This window comes from Ornithorhynchus anatinus, chromosome 4 (genome assembly GCF_004115215.2).
Source record: "Ornithorhynchus anatinus isolate Pmale09 chromosome 4, mOrnAna1.pri.v4, whole genome shotgun sequence".
NCBI lineage: Eukaryota > Metazoa > Chordata > Mammalia > Monotremata > Ornithorhynchidae > Ornithorhynchus > Ornithorhynchus anatinus.
Window position 1 is genome coordinate 111,633,985 of NC_041731.1, and position 27,194 is coordinate 111,661,178.

At 42.3% G+C, this 27,194-nt stretch overlaps 1 protein-coding gene and 1 non-coding gene across 4 annotated transcripts in view; one reads left to right on the top strand and one right to left on the bottom strand.

Annotated features, from left to right (window-relative positions):
* Positions 1-27,194, bottom strand: part of ST6GALNAC3 (ST6 N-acetylgalactosaminide alpha-2,6-sialyltransferase 3) — a 569,867-nt gene that overhangs the window by 175,685 nt on the left and 366,988 nt on the right. The gene's annotated exons all lie outside the window — the stretch shown is intronic.
* Positions 20,854-20,991, top strand: LOC114811649. The gene has a single exon (XR_003759345.1). It is a non-coding gene; the product is annotated as a small nucleolar RNA SNORA7 (small nucleolar RNA).

Consider the following 27,194-nt stretch of genomic DNA (forward strand, 5'->3'; position numbering starts at 1 on the left):
GGAGGATGAGGAGGAGGAGAAGGAGGAGAAGGAGGAGAAGGAGGAGGAGGAGAGAAGAGGGATTTTCGTATGTGTTGAGCATTTACTATGGGCCAAGCACCATACTAAGCACTTGTGTAGATACAAGACAATCACCACGTGGGGCTCCCAGTCTAATTAGGCGGAAGAACAGATACTGAATCCCCATTTAGCAGATGAAGGAACTGAGACATAGATAAGTGAAATGATTTGCCCAAGGTCACATAGCAGGCAAGTGGTGAAGTTGGTATTAAAACCCAGATCTTCTGATTCCCAAGCCTGTGCTCTTTCCCTAGACCATGTTGCTTCCCTACTCCCTCAGGTTTGAGCACAGATCCAGGATAATAATAATAATAATGTTGGGATTTGTTAAGCGCTTACTATGTGCAGAGCACTGTTCTAAGCGCTGGGGTAGACATAGGGGAATCAGGTTGTCCCACGTGGGGCTCACAGTCTTAATCTCTATTTTAGAGATGAGGTAACTGAGGCACAGAGAAGTTAAGTGACTTGCCCACAGTCACCCAGCTGACAAGTGGCAGAGCTGGGATTTGAACTCATGATCTGTGACTCCAAAGCCCAGGCTCTTTCCACTGAGCCACGCTGCTTCTCCTGATCCAGGATCAGTAATTGGGACCCATGAAAGGTAGAGAGGGGCTGTGCTTCTCAATCCCAGTGCTTTCAATGCTGCTGCCTTTCAGAAAACAAATTGTTTCCATATGTGGGTCAGTTTTGTGTGTGGAAACAAGTTTAATCAAATTTATCTTTGACAATTTCTCAGTCATTAATGTGTGGAGGGAGGTGTGTCTCATCCTTTCAAAGAAATTTCATGTACCTCTTTTGGTACATGAATATCTCAATAAGCACCTTGATTTTCTAATGTCAAACTTGCCACATACTGAGTTCTTGGGCAGGAGAGGTGGCTTTGATTTGTCTGAAGAAGTCTGATTTAGAAAAGCCCACTACCTAGTAGTCAAAATAGACACTTTGAAGTTCTAGAGACTAGAATTTGACCATCAAAAACTGGGCAAGAGCCTTATGATTTTGGGAGGTAAAATATTTTTAGAACTTTGAATTTTTAATGAGCTAAACCGAGGTTGATCTCCTACTATCTACATTGAGCATATCCAAAAATAGAATTCCATTGTTTCTGACCTTTTTTCAAACAGGAAGAGTCTCAGTATTAATATCATTTCATTATTTCACTCACAGCTAGAATTAATGTGATGGCAGTACCTCAGTCCAATGTAAATTTTAGATGCCGTTTTACCACTTGAGGCACCGGGCCTCAAAAACGTGTGTGAGGTGTGTGTGTGTGGGTAGGGGGTGGTGAAACTGAAGAAAAGGCAGTGTAAAACCTCAGAAACAAAAGGAGGCTAAAAAAGACTTTGAGAGGTTTTTCTAGTCTATATATTAGTTCCAAGAAACGACCCTATTTTTTGAAAATCTTTAGCTTTCACAACATTCATTAGAAAACGGTTGCAGTGCTTCCCCACTGTGTATTGTGAGAATGTTCTTTCTTAGGTATCGGTCATATCCTCCCAACAGCCACCTCATCACTTACTCCCCCGCAATCATTTTGTGCATAGTAATTTACATACCCTACAATTTAAGCACTTATTAATCCACCTAACCACCTTATGATTCTTTTTTCTGCTATCTCTGTAAATAATTATGTGCCCGTTTCCCTGGAGAGATTTATAAAGTCCTTGTGGGGGGTTGTGCCTTTTACCTTTATTGTACTCTCCCAAGGGCCTAGCACAGTGCTGTGCACACAATAGGTACTCAGTAAATGTACAAAACCCCCAGCAGGTTCTACTTAAATTAATTCCTGGGTGGTGTATAGGTTTTCAAAAATTTGCACCCTCTTCCTGCATCGAGCTGAATTACAAATGTCAGTTGAGCCCCCCGTTATGAAAAAAATTTCTAATTCAGGATAAAGGTTCTGGGGTTCTTTGAAACTGGCGAAGGCTGAGAGGAGAGCAAATAGCAATTTCTAATTTTATAAAGACATTACCGGTGAGCACCCAACACTTCTTCTCTGAGATAGAGCTAACTTCAACTACACTGGAGATCTTAGAAGACACAGAAGGAAGAACTGTTTCCTGAGGACTTCATGATTAATTATTCCATGGACATTTTAAGAGGAAGTACCTTAGTCATATACCCTGAATTTTTGAGGAATAAATAAAAGATGAATTTTGTAAGTGTGATAAAGGCATGTGCCAGATTAGGAAGCAGAGTAGGGTCAGAGCTTATAGGGACGTAACAACCCTGGGGATGAGGGGACGCTGCCATAATTCAATGTGTCTATTTTGTGCAGCATTTGAGAGAATGCAATAAAAATGAGACACAGCTCCAGGTGTAGTGTTAATTTCCTTTTCTTTCTATTGACTTCCTCTTTTTCCACTTTTTCATGGTATTTGTTAAGTGATTACTATGTATTGGGACTGTACTAAATGCTGGGTTAGATATAGCTAATCGGGTTGGACATAGTCCATGTCCTACATGGGGCTCACAGTCTTAATCCCTATTTTACTGAGGTGCAGAGAATTTAAATGACTTGCCCAAGGTTACCCAGCAGACAAGGGTCAGACCTGGAATTAGAGCCCAGATCATTCTGACTGCCCGTACATTTTTTATCTATTAGTCAATCCACCTTCCTTATTGCTAGGCTTATTTTGCCACCTAATAGCCTCTCACTTGTTTTTTAGTTGCCAAAATAATGCAGAAAAAGTGGGGCAATTCAGCAATTAAAAATGGCAATCACCCATGACTCAGGAAGTGCAGAGATTTCATCTTTCCTGGAGACAAGAAGATGGATTAACTGAAAGCCATTCTACAATCCCATTCAGTTCTCTTATTTATATAATGTCCTCACAATCTGTACCACCATGTTATGGTTCTATTTTATTTTCAGTCTTAAAGTGACATCAATTTATAGTCTCACTAGAGAAAACTCTTCATAGGTGATGATGAAAGCTAAAGGTAAGTGTTTACCATCTAGTTACAAGAGACAACTACTATATTCCTCCCTCAAAAATGAAGAAAATAAATCTTACATACATTTATTCAAGACTCAAATTGATCAGGATAGAAATACTTTCCAATGTTTATTGACAGCAGTAATCATCAGTTAACCTCTTTTGGTTCTACAGTTGCATGCCAATTCAGATTAAAATGAAAGGTAAAACTTCAAAATTATCTCTAATCACACACTATAAATTGATATTACTAATGGCCAATTGATAAACATAATTCCCCTTCCTCTATGTTTTCTTTTTTATTTTCTCACATTATTTTATGAGCATTTTTGATTGACAATCAATTTTTCTGATTTCTTCATCCGGGGGATGATGCTACCACCAAATGCCTGAGCGTGGGCCTAGCAAGGGAACATGGATTCGATGATGGAATGGAATTACCTGATAAGGGATTAAAATGTCTTGTATTTCAATCAGTGGTTGTCAGCGATTCAACGAGGGTATCCTAATGATGGAGGGCAGGGAAGAACCCTAGATGGGTGTGATATAAAATCAATGCCCGGTATCTCCTCCTTATCTCATAATGCTCAGGAGGCATGTATCCTTTGTGCAACAAATATGTTTCACATAGAATGTCTCAGATGCTGGATCCCCCTGCCTTCATCTCACCATAATACAAGGTTTGAATTTACTCACAACTGCCAAGAAAAATTTAACAGGACCCAGAAAAGGAAATCAAGTATTGGTGATTTTCCAGTGAATATAGATTTTATGGAAAATAGTGCTTTTCAAAGCCGATGCTACTAGTAGTATTTCAAAGTACTTCTTCCAAGTCCGTTAGGCATAACACGGTAGGAGGATGAGTGAGATACGCTTGAGTACTTTAAGAAGCAGCATGGCGTAGTGGATAGAGCATGGGCCTGAGAGTCAGAAGGTCATGGGTTCATTCATTCATTCAATAGTATTTATTGAGCACTTATTATGTGCAGAACACTGTATTAAGCGCTTGGAATGAACAAGTCGGTAACAGATAGATATAGTCCCTGCCGTTTGATGGGCTTACAGTCTGATCGGGGGAGACAGCAGACAAGAACAATGGCAATAAATAGAGTCAAGGGGAAGAACATCTTGTAAAAACAATGGCAACTAAATAGAATCAAGGCAATGTACATTTCATTAACAAAATAAATAGGGTAATGAAAATATATACAGTTGAGCAGACGAGTACAGTGCTGAGGGGATGAGAAGGGAGAAGGGGAGAAGCAGAGGGAAATGGGGGGAAAAAAGGGTTTAGCAGCGGAGAGGTGAAGGGGGGAGGTAGAGGGAGTAGAGGGAGAAGGGGAGCTCAGTCTAGGAAGGCCTCTTGGAGGAGGTGAGTTTTAAGTAGGGTTTTGAAGAGGGGAAGAGAATCAGTTTGGCGGAGGTGAGGAGGGAGGGCATTCCAGGACCTCGGGAGGACGTGGCCCAGGGGTCGACGGCGGGATAGGCGAGACTGAGGGATGGTGAGGAGTTGGGTGGCAGAGGAGCGGAGCGTGCGGGGTGGACAGTAGAAAGAGAGAAGGGAGGAGAGGTAGGAAGGGGCAAGGTGATGAAAAGCCTTGAAGCCTAGAGTGAGGAGTTTTGTTTGGAGCGGAGGTTGATAGGCAACCACTGGAGTTGTTTAAGAAGGGGAGTGACATGCCCAGATCGTTTCTGCAGGAAGATGAGCCAGGCAGCGGAGTGAAGAATAGGCTGGAGTGGGGCGAGAGAGGAGGAAGGGAGATCAGAGAGAAGGCTGACACAGTAGTCTAGCCGGGATATAACAAGAGCCTGTAGCAGTAAGGTAGCCGTTTGGGTTCCAATCCTGGCTCCACCATTTGTCTGCTGTATGACCTTGGGCAAGTCACTTCACTTCTCTGTGCCTCGGTTACCTCATTCAGTCAATCATATTGATTACTGTATGCAGATCTGTAAAGTGGGGATGGAGACTGTGAGCCCCATGTGATACAGGGACTGTGCCCGAACCGATTTGACTGTATCCACTCCAACCCTTAGTACAATGCCTGGCACATAGTAAGCACTTAACAAATACCATTATTATTATTATTATTTTCAGCAACTGGTCTATGTTTTACCACTCTGAGTTTATCCTCAGAAGGGCCCAGGTCAAAGACCAGCTAAGCCTGGGTGAGAGGAGGAAGGTAATTATCTATGGACCTAAGGGTGTCTTGAAGCCACTTCCTGGTCCATGGTGTTGTAGGAGATTCAGGCCCCTTTAGTACTGATCCCTGCAAGAGTTATCCTTAGGCATAATGTGTGTGTGTGTGTGTGTGTGCGTGCATGCAGAGGGATTGGGGATGCGGGACCAGGGGACAAGGAGGGGGAGTGGGTAGGAGGGAGAGATGAGCTTGACTAGGGACTGGTTAATAAGCTCCTTCCGAGGTGCTGGTATTAGGATCTCCCTGCCCCCCCTTCCAAAAATCAATCACCTGAAAGTGAAGCACAGAGAACTCACAGGCATCCATATGGTCCTTGCTGACTGCAGGGAGCTGAACTGGGTAGGGGAAATTTGGGGAAGGGGCAGCTGGGATGCCAACCTGGAGTGCCTCAAAATTGTTTGTTCAGCTACAGCGCAACAAAAATCAACTAAACAACAGGATCCACTGGACAAGGGAGAAATCGTACTGACCTTTAGAAAATGCAAATGGACTTGTGTTTTTATAACAGAGCCGTCTCTTGGAATGAACACAGGCGGCATTCAGTGAGTCACAGTTGGGCTAAATTTCCTCAGGGAGCAAGTGCTCTGAAAAGCCACGTAGGCCCTTCAGAGATGGCAAATAAGGAAATTCTTCTATTGGAATTTGAAGTTTTTAAAAACTATTGCTCTGCAAAAAACAAAGCCGTTCTGCTCAGCAGCTCCTAGCCCTCCACAGCATTTAACCAATAACCTCATGAGAGAAGTGTGGCCTAGTTGAAAGAGCACAAAACTGGGAATCAGGAGACTTGAATTCTAGTCCAGGCTCTGCCACTTTCTTGCTGTGTCACTATGGACAAGTCAATTAACTTCTCTGTGCTTCAGCTTTTTCACCTGTAAAATGGATATTAAGTACATGGTCTCCCTCTTGTCAGTTATATTTACTGAAAGCTAACTGTGTGAACAGCACCATACTAAGCAGTAGGAAGAGTAAAATATAAGAGCTGGTAGGCACGTTCCCTGACCACAACAAGCTGTGAACTCCATGTGGGTGAGGGTCTGTATCTGATCTGTATCATTTTGCAGATGAGGATGCTGAGGCACAGAGAAGGTTAAGTGACCTGCCCAAGTAACAGAGCAGGACAGTGGCAGAGCAGGGCTTAGAATCCAGGTCCCCTCATTTCCAGGCTTGGGTCTTTCCACTAGAACATGAAGATGTGGAAAACCATTTCTGGACATCTCTTTCTCCCTATTCTCTTCTCTCTCTTCTATGTCTGTTCCTTTTCCTCTGTGCTCCACACTTCTAAAAACAACTCCAGCGAGCCAAGTTACTTCCTTCTGACCCTTGTGGGGACGTTCACCTCAAGAACTACTTCCTACCTCCTCTGCCGCAAACCTCTTCACTGTGCCTCATTCTCGTCTGTCCCATCATTGCCCCTTGGCCCACGTCTTACCTCTGGCCTTGAATGCCCTCCCTCCTCACATCTGCCAAATTAGCTCTCTTCCCCCCTTCAAAGCCCTGAGAGCTCACCTCCTCCAGGAGGCCTTTCCAGACTGAGTCCCCCTTTTCCTTTGCTCCTCCTTGCCCCTCCCCATCATCCCTACTCCCTCCCTCTGCTCTACCCCCTTCCCCGCCCCACAGCACTGGTGTATACTTGTACATATTTATTATTCTATTTATTTTATTAATGATGTGTATATATCTATAATTCTATTTATCTATTTTGATGCTATTGATGCCTGTCTACTTGCTTTGTTTTCTGTCTCCCCCTTCTAGACTGTGAGCCCATTGTTGGGTAGGGGTTGTCTCTGTTGCTGAATTGTACTTTCCAAGTGCTTAGTACAGTGCTCTGCACATAATAAGCGCTCAATAAAGATGACTGAATAAATGAATGAATGGATATACCAGTCAAGGTTTCATTCATTCAATCATCTTTATTGAATGCTTACGGTGTGCAGAGCACTGTACTAGGCACTTGGAAAGTACAATTCAGCAATAAAGAGAGGCAATCCCTGCCCACACCAGGTTTACACTTCTCCTCACCCATTGTTCCTCATCCCTAGAAACGTGCTTACTTCACTAATCCCCCTTTGCTAGGGCAGTTGAATAATTTCATCAGTGCTACTAGCACAGAATTTGTCTGCCAATCCCATAATCTGCTCAAGATCCTTTGATGACTACAACAAGAGAGAAGCTGCACAGTCTAATGGGCCTGGAAATCAGAAGGACCTGGTTTATAATCCTGGCTCCACCACTTGTCTGCAGTGTGACCTGGGGCAATTCACTTCACTTCTCTGTGCCTCAGTTCACTCAACTGCAAAATGCAGATCAAGGCAGTAAGCCCCATGAGGGCCAGGGACTGTATCCAATCTGATCAGCTGGTGTTCATCCCAGCACTGAGTACAATGCCTGGCCCACAGGAAGTGCTTAACAAATACCACAATGATTATCATTATTATTATCACTGTTATTATTAATAGCTTTAACATGCTATTACCAGGAATGTTTGCTTTAATCCAACAATGATCTCACCTAGAAAATTTACCCAAAACAGAAAGTAACCACTAGGACCAGTTGCCTTTCAAAGCAGTTTAGAAACGATTCTATTGCTTCTGGATGGTGTAGATAGCATGAATGGTCATTTTACCAAGCACTTGATTTTTCTTCACTGAGGTTTTTCCAGATTGAGCCTAATCCTGTAGTTTTTCCTGGCCTCACGACAGTGTATCTGCCCAAGAGTTTTGTACCCACAAGGACAGCAGGAAGGGTGGATCCACCAGGAGAGCAGACTAGTAAGTGCAAAGCTGATTTCCCATTATCAGATGCAACTGGCAACGATTCATTTCATTTAGGACATCATCAGCACATTGCCCCGCTAGGTTTAATTTCAGCCCAATGACCTTATTAATATTTATGGCCTTTGAAGTGACATAGAGTGCACATGAATTACATTTAGAGAGGAAAAGAAATATGTGGTCCCTGCCCCAAGTCATCTCCTATCTTGCTTTAGGGGGGAATGAAGTTCCCAATTTCCATACCATTCTTGGGCCCATAGAATCAATTCTGTAGCAGTTCGGCCCTGTGATTCAATAGCCCAGGTTTGCAGGATCAGGTGAATAATATTAGAATAAAGGTGATGGCTTGCCTGGTTTGTTTTAAGGAAGAAGGTGATATGATACTGCAGAAAAATCAAACTACTATGGAAACATATGAATGGGGGTTCACGTAATGAATCAATCAAAAAACAACACAAATATCATTCGCACTACAGTATTATTTTGTGAAGTCTTTAGCTTTGGCTTGTGTAAACTAAAGTGAAGTAGAGGGTTGAGCAATTAACTGCATGATCTGCTCCAGGTAAATGACCTAAATCAGTAAAAAAATCAATGTCAATTTTTCAGCGCTTGCTACTGTATATAGAAAACTGTATTAAGCGCTTAGGAATCTGCAGCACAATAGAGTTGGTAGTCATGTTTTCTGCCCACAAGGGGTTTACAGACATCATCAGCCTATGTAGATAGGAAACATCCACTTTGAGCCCTAAATTATTTGTCATGCTGCTTTGATCTATACGGACTCAACCTTTTTCTGCTTGAATCAGTCCCCTGTGACAAAAGTCTGGGAATTTTAGAACACACAAAAAAGTCTCATAAAAAAGGAGTTCTTTTGGCTCAAATCACTTTTGGTCAACACACTAAGAAATGAGTGTTCCCTCCACTTCGATAAAACTTTTACAGGAATGGAAATGGATTGATACATGCAATCTGGGAATAGCTTGGTTTAGTACATTGAAATGTTAGCAGGGAAAAATATACCTCTGTCCAACTGTTCTTTGCTTATGAAATCCCTTCACATCTACAAGCAAGCAAAACAATGCCCTAAAGAATCAATGGTGACAAGGAGAATGAGGGAGGAGTTGAATGTGGAATCAATTTGGCTAGGAAAAGAGAAATCTGAGGAGTCACTTAATCTGTAGCTAGATAGTATTTTATCAGGATAATTCAAACTTCCAAATTCAGTTTTGCTTCAGTCATTCAGAGGCTTTGGAAAGAGAATTTTTTTGGTAAACTAGGAAAAGAACTAGCTTTAAAAAATGAAAAGAAGCATGTTTTCCACCTAGCAGGGGATAAGCATCTACAATTCATTATTATAGGAGCAGCAGCAGCGTGGCCTGCTGGAAGGAGCACAGGTCTGGGAGTCAGAGGACCTGGGTTCTAATCCCAACTCCACCATTTGACACTCTGTGCCTGTTTTGTCATTTGTGTAATGGGCACTTGATACCTTTTCTCCCTCCTACTTAGACTGTGAGCCCTCTGTGGGACAGGGACTGTGTGTCCAGACTCTTTATCGTGTATCTATGATTGGCTCATGGTAAGGCCTTAACAAAGATCAAGTAATAATAATAATAAATATAATTAATAAAGGAAATTGGGAAGGCACAAAAGGCCAAGATGTTCAAGAAGGGTTTGGAGAAAAGCATCGACAAGAGGTCCACAGTGTCATCTAAAAGATAAAATTAAAGAAAGTCTAAATAGATTCATGGACAAAGGTCCATGATGGGTCATTGAAGGATCTGGTGTGGAAAGTATGTGGGAGAGTCACTCTGCAATAGTCACTGAAAATCAAAACCATGCAGCATCTTTTTCTAAAAGGCAGGAGGACGAGATTGGAGAAGTTAGTTTGGCAAAAATCAGCACAAGGATAATGCATTTTAGAAAATGATAGTATGAATTAAATTATTATATTGATTAAACATTTACTACACTGTAAAATCTTCCTTTAGATAGTAAGCTCCTTGTGGGAAGGGGATGGATCTGCCAACTTTGCTGCACTATACTCTCCAAAGCATTCAGTACAGTGTCTACGCACAGTAAGGGTTCAATCAATAACATTGATTGATATTATTTGACAAGCACTCGGATAAACACTGGGATATATACAAGAAAATCAGATTAGAGACAGTCCTGTCCCACATATGGTTTTCAATATATGAGGAAAGGAGTAAAGGTATTTTATAACCTATTTTATAAAGGTATTTTAGAGAAGCAGTATGGCTTAGTGGAAAGAGCAGGGGCTCTTTACCTCATCTGCCAAATGGGGATGAAGACTGTGAGCCCCACATGGGACAACCTGATTACCTTGTATCTACCCCAGTGCTTAGAACAGTGCTCCGTACATAGTAAGCACTTTGCAAATGCCATCATTGTTATTATTATTATTATTATTATAACCCCTTTTTTACAGATGGGAAAACTAAAGCACAGAGAGGTTGACTGACTTTCCCAAGGCTCTGCAGCAAGCAAATGGCAGAGCTGGAATTAGAATCTGAAAGCCAGGTTCTGTGAAAAAAGGCTGAAATGGGCACCTAAGAAACATTGTTATAAAAAAAATACAAACCCATCTTTGAGGACAGGTAAAATGTTTGTCACTTGACCAAATTTGCTAATGTTGAAATCTCCATCTCTGAAGTACCATGTTCAGCAATCAGTAATTCCTAATAAAGATCATTGAAAGATAGAAACCCGGTAAGGCTGACTGGCAGGTCAATGGGTCAGAGATGGCACTGTTGAGGGTGAAATATGGAGTTACGAGGTTCATTCATGGGGAGAGATGAGTGTAAACCTATGTATAGTGGGAGAGCAGAGACAAGGTAAGAGCGAGACAGTTGCTGGAATGTCTCAGTGTTCAACTTAGGCTATCTCCCCTGGGAGTCCGCTGCTGAGGACACAGCCCTGCAGCCCCACGCTTGGAAATGGGTCCCTCCTTGGTTTTACACTTCAGAGTTCCATGTCAACTCAAAGGAAATCTTTACTTCCTAAAGCCCGCTCAGTAGCACCCTTCTTCTCCTGGGGTCTTCTCTCCCAACCTCTTTCCTCTGCTGCCACAGCCTATTCTCCCCATCCCACTCTGGTCCAGCCTGGGCTTCTCAGTTTTGCAGCTGAGGGAGTTGGGAACCACTAGTCTTGGAAGAAGCTGGGGTGGGGAAGGTGACAACACTGACGATGTCAGCAGCCGCACTCCCGTTGGAGCTCTGAAACCAATCACTCAGTTTAAAGAAGAGATTTAGAATAGAACAGGGTGAAAGATAAATCAGGTTGCAGGGTCTGAGGCCGGAAAAGCCGCAGGGAATGGTACAAGGGTAGGTAGGAAGGCTGGATTGATGTACTTTGGATGGATTGGAGATAATAATGACAATAACTGTGATAATAATAGTACATACTAAGTGTTTAACAAATATTATTGGTAGGGTACTAATGATATGTGTTTAGCACTTTCTATGTGCCTAGTACTGTACTCATGGCAAGGTGGATAGAGCACAGGCCTGGGGTCAGAAGGTCATGGGTTCTAATCCCTGTTCCACCACTTGTCTTCTGTGGGACCTTCGACATGTCATTTCACTTCTCTGGGCCTCAGTTACCTCCTCTGTAAAACGGGGATTTCGACTGTGAGCTCCACGTGGGACAGGGACTGTGTCCAATCCAATTTGTTTTCATTTATTCATTCAACTGTATTTATTGAGCACTTACTGTGTGCAGAGCACTGTACTAATGCTTATTTGCTTATATTCACCCCGGTGCTGGCATGGCACATAGTAAACACTCCCAGGCGGGTGCTCTTTCTACTAGTTTTACATACCTCTGCCAGTTTGACACACCTCAGCAGAAAAGGAAAGGTTGTGTGGATAACATCTGGGACATCCAGCTCACAAAATCTGCTGTGCTGATGGGTAACTTGCACAGAATGATAATGGCATCAATTCAGGCTCTTTAAGTGCCTTTAGTTCATCTTCTTGCTGCCTGGAGCTCTGCAGGTCTTAGCTTTAACCACTAAGGCCTTTTGCATAAAGCCTCAATGCAAAGGAGTCTTGACCTGAGGCATCATGAGGTAATCTCCCCAATCAAGTGGTCTGCAGCCCTCTCAGGTTTATATACTAGGGAGGCCTATAGGTTACCTACATCTATAAAGCCTGGGAGTCAGACCGTAAATATTCTTTAAGTGGTAGTAGAGGGTATGATCTTGAAGAGAAAAAAATGGGCCATGTAAGAGGAGTGTCAGTTCGTTGAGACATTACTGCCCCTCTGAATAAAAGATGATTTAGAGAGTTAAAGGGACTGGTATCTCCTTATATTTGGTACAAAACAGTTATTTCAGTGATTTAGCCTATGTATTAGAGCAAGTATGCAAAGTTGAAGGTCACTTTCAGGTTACCAACAGCAAACTCAGATTTCAGTGAGATTATCAGTGCTATTGCAAACTGACAGAAACAAATTTGTATTATGATACAATTTATTTTCATTCCGCCTCCCTTATATACCAAGAGTCATAAAACATTTTACAGTGATACATAAGCTAATGGTGCTTGCAGGATGCTGATTTTTCAATGTTCATTTAAGTTTGTGATGAAAAATTGGTTATTTAGTTCCCGGCAAGGAAGAGCTTACTTTCCAAGCACCATGTTATAGAAAAACATTCCAGAGTTTATAACAGACCTCAGGTCTGGAACATCCTGGTTTCCCCTTTCTGGTTACACAGAAAGAACCAAGAAAATGTACTGAGGGGGGAAAAATAGGACAAACTCCAGAAAAGGTGAAAAGTAGGAAAATCTGTCAGCCAGGCTATTTTTTTCCTGAAAAAAAGTGAAAAATATGAGTGTAAAGAACCTAAATATCATTTTTGTAAGTTTCCAACCCCCGGATCCTCTCAGTACAAAGCTGATGTGACATTTAAATGATAAAGTGAGACGATTTGAGGTTCAATGTATCAAACAGCAATGGCTCCCCATGGAGCAAGAAAGAAGAATCAATGATTGTACCAGTGGATACTTTAGACCTAGAGTATTGTTTTCCTAAATTGACAAATTTATAACCTACTGGCTGTCTGTTTTGTACAGAACCCACACAAAGGGAGCCGCATGGGACCAGTATTGTGGTGGGTAGGGCCTTTTTGCTCTCCTATGAATCAACGTCTTACTGTAACTGGAGAGTTTGTGTAGGCCATTGAAGCTTACAGCTTACATTGAGAGATACTCTCACTAGGGTTACCCAAAATGGAAAGGTCTAAACTTAAATGTCAAAGTTGATTGACCTGTGCTGGACAGCAGCAGTGTGGGAAAGAGTCAAAGGTGGATTATCAAATGATCAAAATGTTGATCAAAGACAAAGGCAGAGACTCAGATTTTCACTGCATGGAAGGAGGCAGTGGTAAACCACTTTTGTATTTTTACCAAGAAAACTCTATGGATATACATACCAGAATAACTATAGATACAGTACTGGAAGATGAAGAGCCTGGAAAATGTCATGAAATGTAATGAAGTAACAAACTGCCACAAAAATACAAATTGTCAATTCTATGATGTTTTCAGTGACAATGTATGGATCCAAAAGCTGGACAGTGAAAAAACAGGATAGAAAGAGCATCAATTCTTTTGAAATGTGGTGTTGGAGAAGGTTTTTGCAAATACGATGGACTGCCCAAAAGACAAACAAATGGATTTTGGATAGCAAATTAAGCAAAAGTGGTCTTTGGAAAGCCAAATAACTCGATTTAGATTAGCATATTTTGGAAACATAATCAGGAGGACTAATTCTTTGAAGAAGATACTAATGCTAGGACAAGTCCAGGGAAAATGTGGAAGCGGCAGACCGGCAGCTGGATCAATAGAGACCATAACAATGATAATGGAAGAACCATTAGAAAGGTTACAGATTATGGCAGAAGATAGGACGTCCTGTAGAAAATATATCCATAGTGTCTACAAATCAGAAACTACTCAACGACACTAGATAATAATAATCATAAATATATGACATATATTTGTACTTTCCCAAATGTTTAGTACATTGGTCTGCACATAGCCAGTGCTCAATAAACACCATTGTTTGATTGATTGATACAGTGCATTGCATCTAGTAGGTGCTCAATAATAATTATAATTATGGTTATCATTAAGCACTTACTCCATTCTAAGAACTGTTCTAAGTGCTGGGGCTAGACACAAGTTAATCAGGGTGGACACAGTCCCTGTCCCACATGGGCTCACACTCCTAATCTCCATTTTACAGGTGAGGTAACTGAGGCACGGAGAAGTTAAGTGACTTGCCCAGGATCTCACAGCAGACAAGTGGTCTTATCTTCTGCTCTCTGGCTGCTGTTTCCTTTTTTTAAATAGTATTTGTTAAGAGCTTACTAAGCACTGTACCAGTACTGTACTAAGCATTGGATAGGTACAAGGTAATCAAGTTGGATACAGTCTATGTCCCACATGGGACTCACAGTATTTATCCTCATTTTACAGATGAGGTAACTGAGGCACAGAAAGATTAAATGACTTGCCCAAGGTCATGCAGCAGACAATAGGTGGAGCCAGGATTAGAACCTAGGTCCTTCTGACTCCCAGGCCCGTACTGTATCCACTAGGCCATGTTGCTTCCTCCCCTAGGCCATGCCACTTCAGCAACTAGGCCATCTCAACTCCGCCACCTGTCAGCTGTGAGACTTTGGGCAAGTCATTTTATTTCTCATTGCCTCAATTACCTCATCTGTAAAATGGGGATTAAGAATGTGAGCCTCACATGGGACAACCTGATTACCCTGTATCTACCCCAGCACTTAGAACGGTGCTCGGCACATAGTAAGCCCTTAACAAACACCAACGTTATTATTATGATGATGATTATTATTTGGCTTCATTTCACCGTTCCAGAGGAAGGGAGAAAGAACAAAGAAGATGAAATCTAATCAGTTGATTCTTCACCTTTTTGTGGCACTAGTGAAATGTTTGGTTTGGGGAAGAAGTTGGCTTCATTCAATTTTTTGATATCACCAACATCCAATGGCCCCATTCAGCTCTTTGAAATCCTGTCATTCCAAAAGGCTTTCAGAGTTTATTCGATTATCTGTCAAACGTAGATTTGTGATGGCCAAGTGCCTAGCTATAACCATCTCAATATTGATCAGTAAGACCGCTTGCTGGGAGGGTATAGAATTAAGTATCCTTTGAAACAGTGGTATTTGTGTGTGTGATAAAAGATCAGCTTGTGGAATGGTTCAGGACACATTTAGGGCTATACTTAGCCAAAGAATAAAACTGAGAGGAAGAAAAACCCAATCTGTGTTCAGCAAAGCCCCAAATGTCATTGCTCCAGGGCAGTGAATAGTGCTCCTTCCCCCAATCAGCTCTACTCTGAAAGGTCATTCTAGAGCAGGCACTGCCTAGGGGAAATAGTCTCTGGCCCAGGATGGCCACAAGGGAATCTGGTCCATCAACATCAGCCATCTGAGCACCAACCATGTGTGCTGAGCAATGATCTATCTCCTGGGCTAGCTACAAAATTGTTAAAACAACAGCTCTCTACTTCTGGGCGGCATACACTTGAATGGAAAATTGAAAAACATACAAGATTTAAGGAGGGAAAAATATAGGCAATTGAACAACAAATAAGTAAAACCCTCATAATGATAATAATAATGATTATGATGGCACTTGTTAAGTGCTTACTATGTGCACAGCTCTGTTCTAAGCACTTGGGGGTGGGGGTGGGGCTACAAGGTGATCAGCTTGTGCCATGTGGGGTTCACAGTCTTAATCCCCATTTTATAGAAGGTTAATGAGGTACAGAGAAGTTAAGTGACTTGCTTAAAGTTACACAGCTCATAAAATCACATATCATCATTTATTGAGCTCTTGCTGTATGCAGAGCACTGTACTAAGGGCTTGGGAGAATACAGTATAAAAGAGTTCATAGAACATTCCCTGTTAACAGTGAGCTTACAGTCTGGGTGTGGGGGAGAGGCATTAATATAAATTAGTAATTTATAATATGTAATTTATAAATATGTACATAAGTGTGGTGGGGTTGAGGGTGAGGTGAATATTAAATGTCCAAAGGTCACATCAACAACACAGAGGGTGAGGGAGCCAGAAAAAAGAGGGCTTAATTGGGGAAGATCACATGGAGGAGATGTGACCTTAAGGATTTGAAGGTGGGGAGAATGGAGATATGATATTTTTGATGCTACTGATGCCTGTCTACTTGTTTTGTTGTCCGTCTCCCCCTTCTAGATCATAAGTCCGTTGTTGGGAGGGACTGTCTCTATCTGTTGCCGAATTACACTTCCCAAGTGCTTAGTACAGTATTCCGCACACAGTAATTGCTTAATAAATATGATTGAATGAATGACTATGGCATATATGGAAGGGGAGAGAGTTTCAGGCTAGACAGAGGACATGGGAAAGGGATTGGAGGTGATGAAAGGTTTTGGACATGTTTAGTTTGAGGGGTTGGAGGGATACCCAGGTAGAGATGTGATGAATGCAGGAGGAAATGTGAGATGGCAGAGACGGATGTAGATGTGGGAATCATCCACATAGAGTTGGTGGTTGAAGTCAGGTTAGCAAGTGAGTTCTCTGAGGGAGTGGGTGTAGTTGGAGAATAGAAGGGGACCCAAACCAGAGCCTTGAGGAACCCCCACTGACAGAGAGTGGGAGGCAGAGGAGGAATCTGCAATAGAGTCTGAGAAGGAGAGGTCAGAGGGATAGGAGGAGAACCAAGAGAGGACAGTGTCAGTGAAGTCAAAGTTGGATAAATTTTCAAGGGGAAAGGGGTGGTCCACAATGTCAAAGGCAGATGAGAGGTCTAGGAGTATTAGATAGAGCTGTCAGATATGGAGAGGAAAAAGGTCTCCACTAAGAGGCCTTCCCAGACTAAGCCCTCTAAGGCTTGACACATAGTAAGCATGTAACAGGTGCCATGAAAAGAGGCTCCTTAAGGGCAAGGATTATGTGGTCTACCAACTCTAATGCATCATAGTTTCCCAAGAGATTAGTACAGTGCTCTGCACACAGTAAGCACTCAATAAATACCATTGATTGATTGATTGATTGAGTTGAATGCCGGAGTGCTGACCAAGATGCATGGCCTGGGTAGGGGAGAACAGCAGGCTTGTATGGTGGATCAGAGAGTTAGGAGTGTGGAGAATGAGGGACAGTCAGGAGGAGGTTTGCTTGGGAGGATAAAGAATAGAGAAGAGAGCATATGGGGCAGTGGGGTTAGTTGATGGAGAGCCTGAAGCCAGAGGTTAGGAGATGTGTGCTCTGACCAGCATTTTAGAAAGAGTACCCTTGTTGGTGCACAAGACCTTCAGTCCTCGAGGCCAAAGATGACAACTCCAATCAGTCTCTGGAGATCAGCAAGACTGGGATGGTCTAGGTTCACTCCAGATCAAAGGTTAAACCTTTGGCCTTGAAAATCTACTAAATCCCAGCTGGGTTGGAGTCAGACTGGATCCTGGTGGTGAAGGGGGTTGAGGAAGACATTTAATTTCCCATAGTTTTAGATTTCCTATAAAGAATCATCAGGAAAATAACCTTTTCTTGCCAGAAGGCTTAAAGCACTCCTTTCAGGTGCCACATGAAAGCCTGGAAGCACCCAAAGTGACCAATATGGCAGGTGAGTTGGAATAGATTTGGTTGCAGTGAACTGTGCTAAGTAGCTGTGAAAATATCCAAGGGTCAAGTTATGCTTCTTCAGAGCTAGTCAATTTGAATTCCTCTCATTGGAATGAATTGGGTGTATGTTTAGGAGGAGGGGGACGGAAGAGAAAGAGAGAGAGATCTAATCTATATTTAGGGACCATGACCATGAAAAAAAAAAATCCTATCTGGAGGAGATCAGGGTTGATGATCACTCTTCCTTCAAGCAGGTGAACTCTCCCAAATAACAGGTTAACTACTGATTCAGTTATGACCCGTGCTCACTTATGATCCTCACTGCCCAGAGGATCATTATTATTGTTCATCCCCTTGTCAGAAGTGGTTCATCTGGTGGACGAGACTAGTCTCAGTCCAGGCATTGAAAACCAGCAGGAATTCCATGCTCACATTCTACTCATCTTCTAAACCCACCTTCTGGCTGTGCCTCACCTGGATTCCCTCCTGGCTCCATCTGAAATCCACCAGACCTCAGCCCTCAGCCTTTCCCACATTCAAATGAAAAGCTCCCTGGCCTAGCAGAAAGAGCATGGGCCTGGGAGTCAGAGGACCTGGTTTCTAATTGAGAAGCAGCATGGTTCAGTGGAAAGAGAGCTTGGGAATTGGGAATCAGAGGTCATGGGTTCGAATCCCAGATCTGCCACTTGTCAGCTGTGTGACTGTGGGCAAGTCACTTAACTTCTCTGTGCCTCAGTTACCTCATCTGTAAAATGGGGGTTAAGTGAGCCTCACGTGGGACAACCTGAATACCCTGTATCTACCCTAGTGCTTAGAACAGTGCTCTGCACATAGTAAGTGCTTAACAAATAGCAACATTATTATTATTATCATTAATCCTGACTCTGAAGTTGTTGGCTGTGTGACCTTGGGAAAGTCATTTAAATTATATGGGCCTCAATTACTTCATCTGCAAAATGGACATTCAATACCTGTCCTCCTTGTACATGTACTGTGAGCCCCATGTGGGACCTGATTATCTTGTATCTTAGACCTGATTATTTTAAGTACAGTGCTTGCTCTAGACTCACTGTGTTCAGCGGACAAGTCTACCAACTCTGTTATTCTGTAGTCTACCAAGCACTTAGTACAGTGCTCTGCATATAGTAAAGGTTCAATAAATATCACTGACAGATTCAAATACCTCCTCCATCTGTGCATCCAACCAAGTATAAACTTTTATTCCAACTTTTTGCCCTCTTATCCCCTCCACCGGAAAGGTCTCAGGAGAATGGAAACTGCCCAGAGTCTCTCTCCTGCTTATGGTATTTTAGAAGAATTAATCTATTCTGTTATGCTAAATGTTTCCTTTGAGAATGATTTTTATGATGTGCTGAAGTAAATGCTATTTCGAACAGATACATCTCAATACATTAAATCAAATAAATGATGGGAAAAGACCTACCACTTTTTGGTTATAAGATTGTTACCGCTTAGAGCAATTTCTAATGCAAATGAAGAATGATGAATCAGGGGCCATTTAGCAATTTTCTCCGATGGCAATGCTGACTCCAGGAAACCCAGAGTGATACAAGTTTTCCAATGCATTAGAGCCAGGCCCATCTCTTCCAGTTTTTCCGCAGGAATCTTGGAGTCCTCATTTTCAGCAATTAAGGACAAATCTCTTTAAAGTAGAGGTCATGTGACTGTATGAGAGAAATGATGGCCACGATGTCTGTTTCTGACACAGGGGCAGAGCACTGCATTGTGGTAGGAGACTCTGAGATTGTTTGGAGAGCTGTAGTCCTAGCAAAACTGCTGACCAGTGGGTTTTGCAGTCTGAAGAGTTTTAAAAAAAGCCAATGGAATGAGATACACTGCTGATGATGGCATCGCCCATCGAAAACAATGAACAAGTCTCCTCTGAACTAAGCCTTCTGTTGCATTTGAAGGGCTTGGAAGAGGGTAAGGTGTGAGGCCAAGGGCCTAGCAAGCACTGTGAATGCGAACCTTAGACCTGATGGATTTATAACACTTCAAAGCCACCTTTCCTGTAATGCATTTCTCCTTTGCTCCTGGACTTGGAGGTAGAAATTACATAGACTAAAGATATAATGTATGAATGCAGAACTTGGGAATCTGTGTCTGGGTTTTATCGGTAAAGATTGGTTTACGTAGTCTGGGAGGTACTGTGAGGACTTAAACCTAAAAGGAACAAACAAAGCTTACAGTGTGAGGAAAGCGTGAGTTTCAGAGAAGCAATCTAGTCTTTGCAAGTTTCAACAAATCAGCTGTATATTAAAAGGATAACTATGTACAGATGAATGGACAGCTCTCCTACTCTACCATTTGGCTTCTGGTTCTGGCCCAAGGGAGGTCGCTTATGGCCCTGTGAAAACCGGCAGTACTCTTACCGTGGCCTAGAGGATAAAGCATGGGCTGGGGAGTCAGAGGACCTAGGTTCTAATCTCGGCTCTGCCTCTTGTCTGCTGTGTGACCTCGGGCAAGTCACTTTACTTCTTTGTGCCTCAGTTCCCTCATCTGTAAAATGGGGATTGAGACAGGGAGCCTCACACGGGACAGGGACTGTGACCAATCTGATTTGCTTGTATCTGCTTCAGCACTTAGTATAGTACCTGGCACATAGTAAATGCTTAACAAATACCACAGATATCTTATGAATTTGCAAGTAACACTATGTGCATTATACAGGTCATGCACATCTGATGGAATCCTTTACTGAAATGTGCAGAACCTAGGCCATCCTGGGGGGACTTCTGACCTCCCCACATTTTTCTAGCACCACTGGGTACCCCACAACCTCCATGGCTCTCTGGCCAAGGGTGCTGCTTACAAGACATGCAGCAGAAGATAAGGGGTGAGAGACTGGTGTTTCAAATAAAAATGCCAGATATGAAAGCATCCAGTGCTCAAGGAATCCTGGAAGAGGGCAGATTGGTGGGAAAACTGTCTATTGGAAAATCATAGGACTGGACACATAGGTAGGTTCTTTAGACTTTTGTTGCCTTCAAGAATTTCAAGATATTTTCTTAATTGGAAGATGCCTAGTATTCGTTCACTCATTCATTCATATTTATTGAGCACTTATTGTGTGCAAAGCACTGTACTAAGTGCTTGGGAGAGTACAATATGACAACAGACACATTCCCTGACCACAACAAGCTCGCAGTCTAGAGGGGGAGGCAAACATTAATATAAATAAATGTATAGTATAGTTCAGTGCAGTCTTACCCTCTCAAGGTCACAACTGGAGAGTTTCCAGTACTCTACCAGTTTCAAGTACAGGAGGGAGAGTCAAGCAGAGGCATATCCATTCCATTCCTAGTTTGGCCAGTGGCTAGTGAGTTGAAGGCATTCTGCTACATGTCGAGACACCCCTGTGCTGGGCAGTAATGGAAAGGAGAGAGTCGAGAGCGGAGACTCAAGTTTACTGCATGGAAGGCTTCAGAGGTAAAACACAGCCATATTTTTACCAAGAAAACTTGAAGGATACACTGCCAGAACAATTGCAAGTGGAGGTAGGACATTTTGGGAGATACGTGCCCATGGTGTCACTAGGGATCACAGACAACTAGACAGCATAAGACAAGACAAATAGTACAGTATCAATATCTGTGCTGTTGATTTGCCCTTCCCACCCCTTGCCAGTGAAGGGGAAAACAATGTGGAGAAACCCAGAGGTCTGTTCTCTATTGTTCCTTAGATCTCAGATACCCTTTAGGTCATTTACTTCACCTAGTTGTGCCCAGGTTTCATGGAGCCCACCGAAGGGTTTTTTCTTATAGCAAAGCGAAGGACACTTTAGTAGGTTTTCACTTTGACTTTAGGAACGGAAACTAAGTTTACAATGCTGCTGTGCCCTTGTCCAGATCAACTTTTTTTAAAAAATTATTGGCTAGGACTGATAGGGAGCAGTGATTAGTATCACAAAATGCATACATGATCTTTGCTTAGAACCATGATGGAGGAAACCCTGTTAGCCCTTTCAACCCTGCAGACACAGAGACTGGGAGGGAAGAAATCTGGAAGAAACTGTAATTGCAATACTTTAGATGCCAGAGATCACAAATGGGTATTGCAGACAGCTAGTAATTTAAAGGAAAAAAAAGGAAAGATCTTAAATATAGTAGGGGAGATTTTTGATCTCTTTCATCAGCCTTCCATTTCAAACAAGGAAGGCAGAGTTCAGAAACATCCAGCACGAGTTTGATGTAGGAAGAAATAGCTGAATTGTTTCCAGCAAAATATTTGAGTCTACTGAGGAAAGAGATACAGCCAGATCTTCAAGGAAGCAGGAAAAATTAGAGGCACAGTAAGGCATAAATCACAGGGGCTGGTCAGGGCAAATAGGTCCACTTCACTGTCAATCAATCAGTGACATTTTGTGAGCAATTAATGTGTGCAAAGCACAGAACTAAGTTCTTGGGAGAGTAAAATTGTGTAAGTAGACATGATCCCTGCCCTTAAAGAGCTTACAATCTATTGGAAGAGAAATAAATTACTGGTAGAGGAAACAACTCAGTATAAAGAGCCATAGTGTTGGGGGTAGAGTAAGTATCTAGATGCTTAAGGGATTTGGAGTCAAGTGCAAAAGAGACAAAGTAGGGAGGGAAAATAGGGAAGGGAAATGTGTAGTCAGAGAAGACTTCCTGGAGGAGTTGTGATTTTAGTAGTGCTTTGAAAATGGGGACCGTGGAGGCCTGTCAGATGTGAAGGGAGAAGAAGTTACAGGCAGGAGTGAGGGCACAAGCAATGACTCAGTGGAAAGAAACAAAATCAAGGCACAATAGTTTGGTTTTAGAGGAGTTTAGCATCTGGACTGGGTTGTATTGGAAAAGGATTGAGGATAGGTATTGGGGAAAGAATTAATTAGAGATGCATGGGTAACATTTTCAGGATTTTAAGGAGTGCAAAGACATGCACATAATGAGTGAAGTGGAGATTGGAGAAGAGGAGAGGCTGAAAGCATGGAGGTTAGCAAGGAGACTGACGTGGTAGTTAGTTGGGTTATTACAAGTGCTTAGACCAACATGGTAGCAGTTTGAATGGAGAGGAAGGAGTGGATTATAGAGATGCTGTGTTTGGCTCATGTGGGACAGAGACTGTGTCCAATCTAATTAACTTGTAGCCACTCTAGTGCTTAGGACACATAGTTTAATGTTTTACAAATACCATAGAAAAAGTAGAACCAAGAGGTTTTGGTTATTGCCTGAATATGTGGGTAAAAGGAAAGAGAAGAGTCAAGGATTATGCCAAGGTTTTGGGTTTGTGATATGGAAAGGAGGGTGGTGGTGTCAACAGTGACGAGAAATTCAGGGGAAAAAGAAGGTTCGGGTAGGAAGACTAAGAGCTAGGTTTCGTTAAGTTTCCCTTTCTATTTGTAAATCAGAGACCTCTGGGCAGGAAGAATCAGAAAAGGGGAGGATGGCTGTAAGCTACTCTTAACTGTAAACTCCTCTAGATTTGTAAGCTCAATATGGTCATGGAAAGAGTCTGCTAATTCTGTTGCATTGTACTCTTCTAAGTGCTTAATACAGTGTTCTGCACATGGTAAGCACTCGACATTTATCACTGTTTGATTGACTGATGGCTGGTTGGCAAAACAGCATTCAATCTTTTGTTTCCCTTCATTCCTGTGTGGATTCTGGGATTCAAGAAACCATAAGGTATCCTGCAGTACCTATTGATCACTCCCTTTCCTTCAAAGCCAGAAGGGTCCAGGAGGTGGATGGATTCCAGCAGGCCGAATTAATTTACCAATCAACCAATAGTATGTTTAGAGCACTTGGAAGAGTACAGTAGCATTAGTAGAAGTGATTCCTTTCCTCAGTAAGCTAATTGTCTAGCTGAGGAGAATCTTCCCACTCTTTGCTGGAAGGCATTTTAATGTTTGTTTCATTTGACATGGATAATATATCTCATGGATTTCTATTTTCCAAACTCGGTCCAACAACAATTGTCATTTTGATGTCATTACAAATCTATCCACTCATGACCAGGTGAAGAAAATCATGATTGTAACAATAATTTTAGTAGTTGTTAAGCACTTACTATGTACCAAACACTGTACTAAATGCTGGAGTTTAGTGACTTTGGCTTAGTGGAAAGAGCATGGTCCTAGGAATCTGATGACCTGGGTTCTAATCCCAACTGCTATTTGTCTGATAGGTGGTCTTCGGCAAGGCATTTAACTTCTCTGTGCCTCAGTTCCGGGATTAAATCAATTGTATTTATTCACACTTACTATATGCAGGACACTGTACTAAGCACTTGGGAGAATACAGTATAAAAAAGTTGGTAGACAGGTTCCCTAGCCACAAGGAGCGATTTAGACTATGAGTCCCAAGTGGGGTCTGATCATCTTTATTTACTCCAGCATTTAATACAGTGTTTGGCACATAGTAAGCTGTTAATGATTATTATTAAAATAATAATTATTATTGTTATCATTATTGGGTAGATACAGGTTAATCAGTTTGGACACAGTCCCTGTCAACAAGGGGGGCTCACGTTTCCTTCCTAGCCCAAGTTTTAGCTTCTCCGCTTCTCCATCCCCACTTCTTTCTTGATCCAGCATTCCAGGTCTGCTGCGTCTTTCTGCTTCAAACAGAAATTGGTAGACTCTCCATGTCCCCCTCCGTCCCACATTGAGCACTACAACATGCTCATCTCCATGAAAGCTGACTGCTACGAGACCAAGTTTTGAAGAAATGCTAATCAATTTGAAATTTGCTCTACCATGTCACATGCTTAATCGATCAGTTTGTAATGTCATTTTCCCTTCTTCTGGCATCACGTTGGGTTAAAATGGGACTAGATGATGAGCAATGTGATTCTAGCTACAGAAACATGAACCTGACCATAAAGGAAAAAATTAACCTGTCAGTGTACTTTTTCCCCTAGAGCTTCCCACCGGAAAATATAATAAGGGATTCATATTCTGCACAGCTATTTAAGAAAAAAGTTTAAACGCCTACAAAAATTTCTCACCTTGTTAAATGTTGGTTTTTCTGCTTCAACAGGTTTCAGGAGCTGGAGCTTATAAAAATGGCAAGTCTCCATTAATAATCCAGAAAAGAGTCAAAGTTATAAAGCAATCATTACTCTGTTGGCAATTACCAAGGGAGCAGTTACAAGACACTAGTAGTATCATTTATAAGGCTCTAGAACAATGAGATACTAGTCCATCAGTTTCCATGAGAGTGCGGAATTAATAATGTTTATTGGAATTATAAGGATTTCCCCCTTTATCAGCTTGCCCTGTGACAGGATGACTTTCATCTACCATCTCTATGCAGATGATTCCCAAATCTATATCTCCAACCCTGTTCTGTTTCCTTCTCTGCAGCCTTGCATTTCCTTCCGTATTCAGGACATCTCACAGACACTGCAAACTTAACATGTCCAAAATAGAATCCTTATCATCCCGCCCAAACCCTGTCCTCCCCATGACTTTCTCATTACTGTAGACAGCACCGCCATCTTTCCTGTCTCATGAACTCATAACCTTGGTGTTATCCTCAACTTATATCTCTCATTTCGTGGCTAGAGAAGCAGCGTGGCTCAGTGGAAAGAGCACGGGCTTTGGAGTCAGAGGTCGTGAGTTTGAATCCCAGCTCTGCCACTTGTTAGCTGTGTGACTGTGGGCAAGTCACTTAACTTCTCTGTGCCTCAGTTACCTCATCTGCAAAATGGGGATTAAGACTGTGAGCCCCAGGTGGGACAACGTGACTCCCCTGTGTCTACCCCAGCGCTTAGAACAGTGCTCTGCACATAGTAAGCGCTTCACAAATACCAACATTATTATTTAACCCACATATTCAATCTGTCACTAAATCCTGTTGGTTCAACTTTGACATCGCTAAAATCCACCCTTTCCTTTCTATCCAAACTAATACCACATTAATCCAAGAATTTATCCTATCCCACCTTGATTAGTATCACCCTCCTTGCAGAGTTCCCTGTCTCTTATCTCTCCCTGCTCTAGCCCATACCAAACTCTGCTGCCTGGATCATTTTTCTACAGAATCGTTCGGACTATGTTTTCTCCCACCTCAAGAAACTCCATGATTGCCCATCCACCTCCACATTAAACTGAAACTCCTTAAAATATGCTTTCCAACTATCAATCAACTTGTCTGCTACTACCTAACTCACTGGCCTTCTATTGCAATTCAGTCTGCACACTTCACTCCTCTAATGCTAACCTATCTCAATCTCATCTATCTCACCGCCAAACCCCTGCCCATGTACTGCCCCTGGCCTGGAACACCTCCCCTCTTCATATCTCTTCACCTTCAAACTCTTTACTGAAGGTATATCTTCTACAAGAAGCCTTCCCTAATTAAACCATCCTTCCTCTTCTCCCACTCCTTTGTGTGTCATCCTGACTTACTCTCTTCATTCATCCCCGCTCCCAGCCCCAGAGCGTTTAGATATGTATGTATAACTTTTTGATTTACATTAATGCCTGCCTTCCCCTCTAGACTGTAAGCTCACTGTGGACAGAGAATGGGTCTCCCATCTCTGTTACACTGCATTCTCCCAAGCACTTACTGCACACACAATAAGCACTCCCTAAATAAGAAGGATTCTGTAAATAAGCACTCCCTAAATAAATAAGCACTCCCTAAATAAATAAATAGAGAAGCAGCATGGCTCAGTGGAAAGAGCCCGGGCTTCGGAGTCAGAGGTCATGGGTTCGAATCCCTGCTCTGCCACTTGTCAGCTGTGTGACTGTGGGCAAGTCACTTAACTTCTCTGTGCCTCGGTTACCTCATCTGTAAAATGGGGATTAAGACTGTGAGCCTCATGTGGGAAAACCTGATAACTCTGTATCTACCCCAGCGCTCTGCACATAGTAAGCGCTTAACAAATACCAACATTATTATTATTATTAATAGATATGACTGATTGATTGACAATTTGTTCCAGGTCTAGAAAAGGGTACCTGTAGGCAGGGCCATGTTAACCCTCACCTGGAACCAGGGCTAATGGACTTTGCAAGGTCCTTGGGTGGCATATGCCATCATTACATAATGCCACAAAAGATGATATTGCAGCTGTCTCCTCAGATTAACTGATTAATGTCTGGAGAGGATCCTACCCCATCCCCATAATAGTAGTCAGCTTAAATCATTCAATCACTTAATCGTGGTAATTGAGCACTTACCATGTACAGAGCACTGTACTAAGAGGTTGGGAGAGTACAATGTAACAAACTTGGTAAGAATATTCAACTGCCCACAATGAGTTTACAATCTAGAAGGAAAGACAGACTTTAATTCATTTATATATGTAAACTCTGCGGGGCTGAGAGAGGGGTGGTTAAAGGGTTCAAATCCAAGTGCAAAGGTAATGCAAAAGGGAAAAGAAGAAATGAGAGTTTATTCAGGGAAGACCTCTTGGAGGAGATGTGCTTCAATAAGTCTTTGAAGATGGGGAGAGTGATTGTTGGACATGAAGAGGGAGGGCATTCCAGGCCAGAGGCAGGACATAAGCTAGGGGTTGGCGGTGCAATAGATGAGGTCAAGGTACAGGTCAAGGTTGGCATTAGAAGAGTGAAGTGTC